The sequence below is a fragment of the Lutra lutra genome, chromosome 15 (assembly GCF_902655055.1).
Source record: "Lutra lutra chromosome 15, mLutLut1.2, whole genome shotgun sequence".
Taxonomy (NCBI): domain Eukaryota; kingdom Metazoa; phylum Chordata; class Mammalia; order Carnivora; family Mustelidae; genus Lutra; species Lutra lutra.
In genome coordinates, this window is record NC_062292.1 from 10,051,639 (window position 1) to 10,059,436 (window position 7,798).

At 43.4% G+C, this 7,798-nt stretch overlaps 1 long non-coding RNA gene and 1 pseudogene across 1 annotated transcript; one reads left to right on the forward strand and one right to left on the reverse strand.

Moving 5' to 3' along the window:
- Positions 1–597: 597 nt before the first annotated feature.
- On the reverse strand, positions 598–1,188 carry LOC125086368 (39S ribosomal protein L42, mitochondrial-like; annotated as a pseudogene).
- Positions 1,189–3,633: 2,445 nt separating this feature from the next.
- LOC125086369 (uncharacterized) lies at positions 3,634–7,571 on the forward strand. Its single transcript, XR_007123165.1, has 2 exons — positions 3,634–4,334; positions 6,844–7,571. It is a non-coding gene; the product is annotated as an uncharacterized LOC125086369 (long non-coding RNA).
- The last annotated feature ends 227 nt before the right edge of the window (positions 7,572–7,798 follow it).

Consider the following 7,798-nt stretch of genomic DNA (forward strand, 5'->3'; position numbering starts at 1 on the left):
CACACGTCCTACCTTCCAGAAAGTGGTTGTTTTTCTGTTCCTAGAATTGCTGCTCTTCTTCTCTTCTATCTCCTGTGGAGTTTGTAGGTGTTCAGAATGGTTTGATAACAATCTAGCTGAACTCCTGGGATCCCATTTAGGTCTCCTACTACTCCACCATCTTGCTCCTCCTGTGATAAATATATTCTTTAATCCCCATCCCTTATTCTTTTATTTCCCCATCCATCTGTCCCTCTCCCCTGCCCCACTGACCAGCAGTGTGTTCTTTACAGTTAAGAGTTTGGTTTTAGTTTGTGTCTTTTTTTCCCTTTGTTTGCTTGTTTTGTTTCTCAAATTTCACATGTGAGTTAGATCGTACGGTATTTGTCTTTCTCTGACTTATTTCACTTAGCATAGTACTCTCTAGCTCTAGCCACAACATTGCAAATGACAGGATTTCATTCTTTTTTATGGCTGAGTAATATTTCACCACATATATTATACCACTTTTTTTTACATGAACACATTTTATTATTTTGCTATATAACATATTAGTGAATATACTCAATGCATTTTCTCAAATGGCAAATGAGACACAAGATAACATCTTTTTGATTCCTGAAAACCTCAGTATCATCTGTCTTTTGGAGGATCCAGTTTCCTACAACATCTATGATGCTGTCAACGAGGATATCAACAGTGCTTAGTAGTAAAGAACATTTTGCTAAGTTGTTCTATCATGGGTCCTTGCTCAAAGTGCTCATTTTTTTCTTCTAATCTGGTTTTCAGCACTTGGTCATGTGTTTCTTCATTATCACGCAGAGGATCTGGCTGAGGAATAGGTTGTGTATGCTCCTATGGAATGTCCACAGAAGCGTGGTAGCACACTATTGTCCTGCCATCAGAGGTAAAGCAAGCTCTACTTTGCAATTATAGTCATCTGGTAGAGGAGAATATGTAGATTTATGACAAACACAATATAAAGCTCCGTTTTGAATTGGAAATAAATGTTTCCAGATAGTTCTGTTTGATATCACCCACTTTACTGCTGCTAACGCCATGGCGAATCAAGATGCTTTTCAGGTGGTATGAAAGAAGATGATTTGAAGAGAAACTGATTTTAAAATCTTCTTCAGGGTATATCTATTTTCATTCCTGACAGCTGCTCACCACGAGCCTGCCATTTTACCTCAATATACCACATTTTCTTTTTCCTTTTTTTTTTAAAAAACATTTTCTTTATCCATTCACTAGCCAATGGACACTTGGACTGTTTCCATAGCTTGGCTATTGTAGATGATGCTGTTATACACACAGGGATGCATGTGTCCCCTTGAATTAATGTTTTTGTATTTTGGTGGCAAATACCTATTAGTGCAACTGCTGGGTCATAGGGTAGCTCTATTTTTAATTTTTGAGGAACATCGTACTGTTTTCCACAGTGGCTACACCAGCTTGCATTCCCACCAACAGTGCAGGAGGGTTCCCTCTTCTCTGTATCCTCAGCAACACTTTTTTCTTGTGTTGTTGATTTTAGCCCTTCTGACTGGTGTGAGGTGGTATCTCATCGTAGTTTTGATTTGCATTTCCCTGATGATGAATGATGTTGAGCATCTCTTCATGTGTCTGTTGACCATCTGAATGCCTTCTTTGGAAAAATGTTTGTCTGTGTCCAATTTTTGTAAAGATTTTATTTTTAAGCATTCTCTATACCTATCATGGGGCCTGAACCCACAACCCTTAGATCTGAGCCAGCCAGGTGCCCCATCTGATGCCTATTTTTTAATTGAATAGTTTTTTGGGTATTGAATTGTATCAGTTCTTTTTTTCTTTCTTTTATTATTATTTTTTTAATAGAGAGAGCATTGCTGGAGAGGGGCAGAGGGAGACAGAGAATCTCAAGCAGGTTCAGCACAAAGCCCAACACAGAGCTCGATCTCATGACCCCAAGATCATGACCTGAGCTGAAATCAAAAGTCAGACACTTAACCAGCTGAGCCACTCAGGCATCCTTGTATCAGTTCTTTATATATTTTGGATACTAACCCTTTATCTGATATGTTGTTTGCAAATATCTTCTCCCACTCAATAGATTACCTTTAATTTTGTCGATTATTTCCTTCACTGTGCAGAAACTTTTGGGGGGTAGTCTGAATAGTTTATTTTTGCTTTATTTCCCTTGCCTCAAGAGGCAAATCTAGAAAAATGTTGCTACAGCCCATGCCAGAGACATCCCTGCCTGTGCTCTCTTTCAGGATTTTTATGGTTTCAGGTCTTTAATCCATTTGAGTTTATTTTTGTATATGGTGGAGGAAAGTGGTCTAGTTTTATCCTTTTGCATGTGGCTGTCCAGTTTTCCCAACACCATTTGTTGAGAAGACTGTCTTTCTCCCATTGGAAATTCATCCTCCTTTGTCGAAGATTAATTGACCATATAATTGTGCGTTTATTTCTGGGTTTTTGGTTGCTTCTCCCTTTTTATGTGAGCCACCATGCTTCATCTGATTTCCCTATTCACAAAATGCATTATTACCTCTCCTCCACTGTTACATTCTCTTCTGCTCTCTCTGACCCTATAGCTTCATTTTTCTGTCATTTAGTAAAGCTTCAGGAAACAGCAGAGATGATTACTTGCTTAGCCGGTACTAAGCAGAGCAAAACATGCAAAAGTGCCTTGCAAAGAAACTCTAAGGTATCAAACAAATGTGATTTATTATCATAGGTTTCTCCCTCTCATGGCTTTTGCCAAAATGAGCATTTGAGCAACTGCAGCCATCCATCTAGCCATGATCCTAAAAATCTTTGTTTGTTGATTTTTTTGTTGTTGTTGTTTTGTTTTCAATAAGAAGATTTGCTACCTTTATTGGGATGTTGTTTTCAGGTCCTATAGCCCAAAATATAATTTTATAATAGTTAAAAATTCAAAGCAATTAAACCATCATAGCTATAAAGGGACAAAAATGAAATTCTTTTTTTTTTTTTAAATATCTTATTTATTTGACAGAGAGAGAGCAGAAGTAGGCAGAGCAGCGTGCAGAGAGAAAGGCGGAAGCAGGCTCCCCGCTGAGCAGAGAGCCCGATGCAAGGCTCGATCCCAGGACCCTGAAATCATGACCTGAGCCAAAGGCAGAGGCTTACCCACTGAGCCACCCAGGTCCCCCCAAAAATGAAATTCTTAAACGAAACTCAAGGGCATGAAACTTAGAGTGTAATCAAATAACCAGCCTTTTAAATGCCAATTTAAGGGGCATCTAGGGACCTCAGTCAGTTAAGTGTCTGCCTGGGGTTCAGGTCATGATCCAACGTCCTGGGATCAGGCCCAAGGCAGCAGCTGTCAAATGAATACATAAAATCTTAAAACAATGCCAGGTGAAAAGTTTAAAAAAGAATAACTTTCAAGTATCCAAAGTGATCTTTGTAAATTAATTGTTGAAATAATTGATGAAAATAAAGGAAAAGGCCCCCAATTACGTGTGCTATTCAAAACAAGTTGCAGAGAACAATAGTAATTTCTAACCTGAAGGAAATGCATCCCGCTGGGAGCTCTGGGCAAAGTCTGAGCTCTGGACTCAGCTCAGGGTCAATGCTCCCTGTGGGGCCCACCCAGGGCTCCAGGGGGTGCCTCCTCCCTGCAGCTCCCAGTCCCCTGTGCAGATCCTTCTCAGCACCTTCTCCCTCTTCTGAAGTTGCTCTTTTCCTTCCTGGTTCAGCCTTCAGGTGCAAACTGTCTCTCACGGATCCTGTGCACCCAGCACCCAGCACAGTGCCAGACCTACAGTCATTCCTAAGCGTCGGGTGGAGTGGAACACTGCAGACCGCCACTTCAAGCATCTCCTCGTCTTCGGGGGGAAATACTTCCAAGGGAGGTGACTGGATATTCCGCTGGAAACATTAAGAAAACAAAGACCCGAACTCTCCTTCGTCCCCTCTCAAGACAGAAAGTCGTGGATCTGCCTGACAGATTGTCTCATCTTTTCACACAATGGGAGAAACAGGATCGAGAAAAAAACCTCCAGTCCTGGCAAGAGCGGACAGCCGAGACGCAAGTGTTGAGCACGAAGGGGGAGGCAGCGTGGATCCTGGCAGCTTCTCGTGTTCCATGAGAAACACCTGCTCTGCTGGCCGCGGGGAAGGAGGGCTCAGAATAGCACAGGCGCACCCACTCTCGGAAACACAGGAACTCCCCTGTCCTGTAGGCAAGGGGAAGGGGGTGTCAGGAGGAGGTCCAGGGAAGCTGCCTTGGAACATGTACCCAACACCATGAAAAGGACTTGAATTTCCCCTGCCATGGGAAGAGGATGAAATTCCCCACCTGTCATTCCCAGAAGCCGCCAGACGTGCTCAGGGCTCATGAGGTAAGGCTGGCAAGCTTGGGGCTTGGGGCCGAGAGGCCAGGAGGCCAGGGAGGGAGGCTTCTTTAGCTTCATGGTTGAGAATGGGCCGTCCCTCTGTTGTGGACACCCTCGAGTGAGCACGGCACGCTGGTTGTCGGGGGAATGGGGATGATCGTGTTGGACTGATGAGAGCAGTGACCCGGACAAGCACGCAAAGGGCCCACAAATATGGTGGCAGGGGCAAAGCCTGAGCCAGGAAGACCAGGGTGTTAACCAAACTGAATGCTTGTCCAGGATCTTCTTTGTTAGTGTCCAAAATAGTCCCTTGAGATGGTTCCTTACAAAAAGCGTTCTAGGGTCATAGAAATTTGGGAAATGCAGCCTACAGAAAACCCCCTGAGGGATTCACAACGAACATCAGAATCTGGAAGGTCCCAAGGGGTTCCTCATGAAAGGAAAAATAACAACAAAAACCTCACAGTAGATGCTTTAACTCTTTTTAACCCAGCGTTTCCCAGACACTTTTCTTCGAGTAAGGCTTATTAACGTCCTGCAGAAAGAGTTCCATCAGCCACACCATGGGGACTGCTGTCCTACCCAGGCCTTGACTGTGGAATCTTGCCTTTCGTAAGGACACACCTTCCAGAACTTACAGGGAAAGATAGATTTAATTATAATAGTAGCTGCACATTTTAAAAATCTCCTTTTCTCTTGGGGCACCTGAGTGGCCCGGTTGGTTAAGCATCTGACTTCAGCTCAGGTCATGATCTCAGGGTCCTGGGATCGAGCCCTGAGTCTGGCTCAGTGCCCAGCATGGAGGAGTGGGCTTATCCCTCCCCCTCTGCCTTCCCCCACTTGTGCTCTCTCTCTCAAATAAATAAATAAAATCTTAAAAAAAAATAAAAATCTTTTCTTTTTTTTTTTTTAAGATTTTATTTATTTATTTGACAGAGAGAGAGAGATCACAAGCAGGCAGAGAGAGGGGAGGAAGCAGGCTCCCCGCAGAGCAGAGAGCCCGATGCGGGGCTCGATCCCAGGACCCTGAGATCATGACCTGAGCCGAAGGCAGCGGCTTAACCACTGAGCCACCCAGGTGCCCCTAAAAATCTTTTCTTAAATAACATGTCAGAGTAGAAAATTCACCAAGGCTCTTAACTGTTGTTTTGTTTTTCCAATTAGCTTTTTAAAGATGAACTTTAATTTTTTTTAAAGATTTTATTTATTTATTTGAGAGAGGGGGCTTGTAAGTGCAGGGGAGTAGTAGGGAGGAGCAGAGGGGGAGGGGGGGCAGAGAATCCCCAAGCAGTCTCCCTGCTGAGCACTGACATCCCAGGACCCTGAGATCATGACCATAGCAAAATCAAGATTTGATGGCTTAACCTACTGAGTTACCCAGGCACCCCAAAGATGAACTTTATTTTTTATTTTTTAATTTTTATTTTATATTTTTTTAAGATTTTTTTAATTTATTCATTTGACAGAGAGACAGAGACAACGAGAGAGGGAACACAATCAGGGAGAGTGGGAAAGGGAGAAGCAGGCTTCCCATGGAGGAGGGAGCCCAATGCAGGGCCCAATCCCAGGACTCTGGGACCATGACCTGAGCCTAAGGCAACCACCTAAGGACTAAGCCACCCAGGCACCCCTGAACTTTATTTTTTAGTGCAGTTTCAGGTTCACAAACAACTCAGCAGCAAGTACAGGGAGTTCCTCTCTGCCCCGTGCCTCTGCTCAGACACAAGCTCCCCCACTATCAGCATATCCCACCAGGGGGTACATTTGTTACCACCAAAGAACAGACACTGACACATCATTATCACCCCAAGTCCACAGTGAATATTCAGGTTCACCCTCTTGTTGTACTTGGAGTTTGGATAAATGTATCAGGACATGTATCCATTACTATAGTATCATGCAGAGTATTTTCACGGCCCCAACATTCCTCTGTGCTCTGCCTATTCATTCCTCCCCTCCAACCCATGGCCGCCACTGCTCTCACTGCTGTCCCCACCATTTTGCCTTTTCTGGAACATGATGTTGATGGACTCCTTATAATACATTGTTGTTATTATATTTCTTACTTATTATATTTCTATGTCAAAGGATATTTTTAATTTTTAATTTCTTTTAATTGAAGTAGAGTTGACCTGCAGCATTAGAGTAGTTTCAGGTGTACAACTTAGTGATTTGACATTTATATATGTTAGGAAATGGTCACCACTGTTAAGTCTAATTACCGTCTGTTACCATACAAAGTTATTACAATATTATTGGCTCTATTCCCCGTGCTGTACTTTATATCCCCTTGACCTATTTATTTTACAGCTAGCAGTCTGTACCTTTTGACCCCCTTCACTGATTTCACCCACCCCCTCACCCCCTCCCTTCTAGCAACCACCAGTTTGTTCTCCGTATCTATGAGTCTGTTTCTGATTTGCTTCGTTTGTTCACTTGTGGGTATTTTTCAGATTCCACAAACAAGTGAAATCATACGGTATTTGTCTTTCTCTGTTTGACTTATTTCACTTAGCACAACGTCTTCTAGGTCGGTGAAAAGGATACATTTAAAAGGGCAGGTGGAGAAAATGGCACCTTTCCATGGCTGGAAGATCACTAGCTCATTCTGATGACAGCGTTCTCAACCTTGGCACAACTGACATTTTGGACAAGATGAGGGGACTGTCCTGCGTATTGTAGGATGTTTAGTACCATCGCTGGCCTCTACCTCCTAGATGCTGGTAGGACCCCCTCCTTAAGCTGTGACAATCAAAACGACAGACTGTTGCCTAATGTCCCCTGATGGGAAAAAAATCACCCTGATTCAAAATCACTGGTCTAAAGGGAAACCCAGACGTCACCAGAAAATCTCAAAAGCATTTTCCATCTGGTCATTTACCTCTTGTAAGCATTGGGTCACCTGAAATGTTTGGTAGGGAGAAGACAGACTAGGTATGAAGACCTAGGAGTTCCTGAAGAAACATGTAAGAACGTCGGCTTTTCATCTTACAAAACGAACTTCGTTAACCTTCGGCTGAGACAGGACATTAGTCAGGTCACAAAGTCAAAGGAGAAAAGAAGAGGTTGTGTTCCCCTGAAGTCTGTTACAGGAGGATATTCAAACCTTCATTTTGGGGTTATCCATCTACACATCTTCTCTGGATCTCCAAACCCATTTGGTTCTGTGCAAGTGTTCTCTTAACTGTTCCTAGGGGGGAAATACTTGCTCTCTTTGAGGATTAAAAGCTAATACTTGCTGTAGCCATTTCAGACTGTAAAATCAATCAGATAAAAAAGGACCTACTAGAGGGCGCCTGGGTGGCTCAGTGGGTTAAGCCGCTGCCTTCGGCTCAGGTCATGATCTCAGGGTCCTGGGATCGAGTCCCACATCGGGCTCTCTGCTCGGCGGGGAGCCTGCTTCCCTCTCTCTCTCTCTCTCTGCCTTCCTCTCCGTCTACTTGTGATCTCTCTCTGTCAAATAAAAAAAA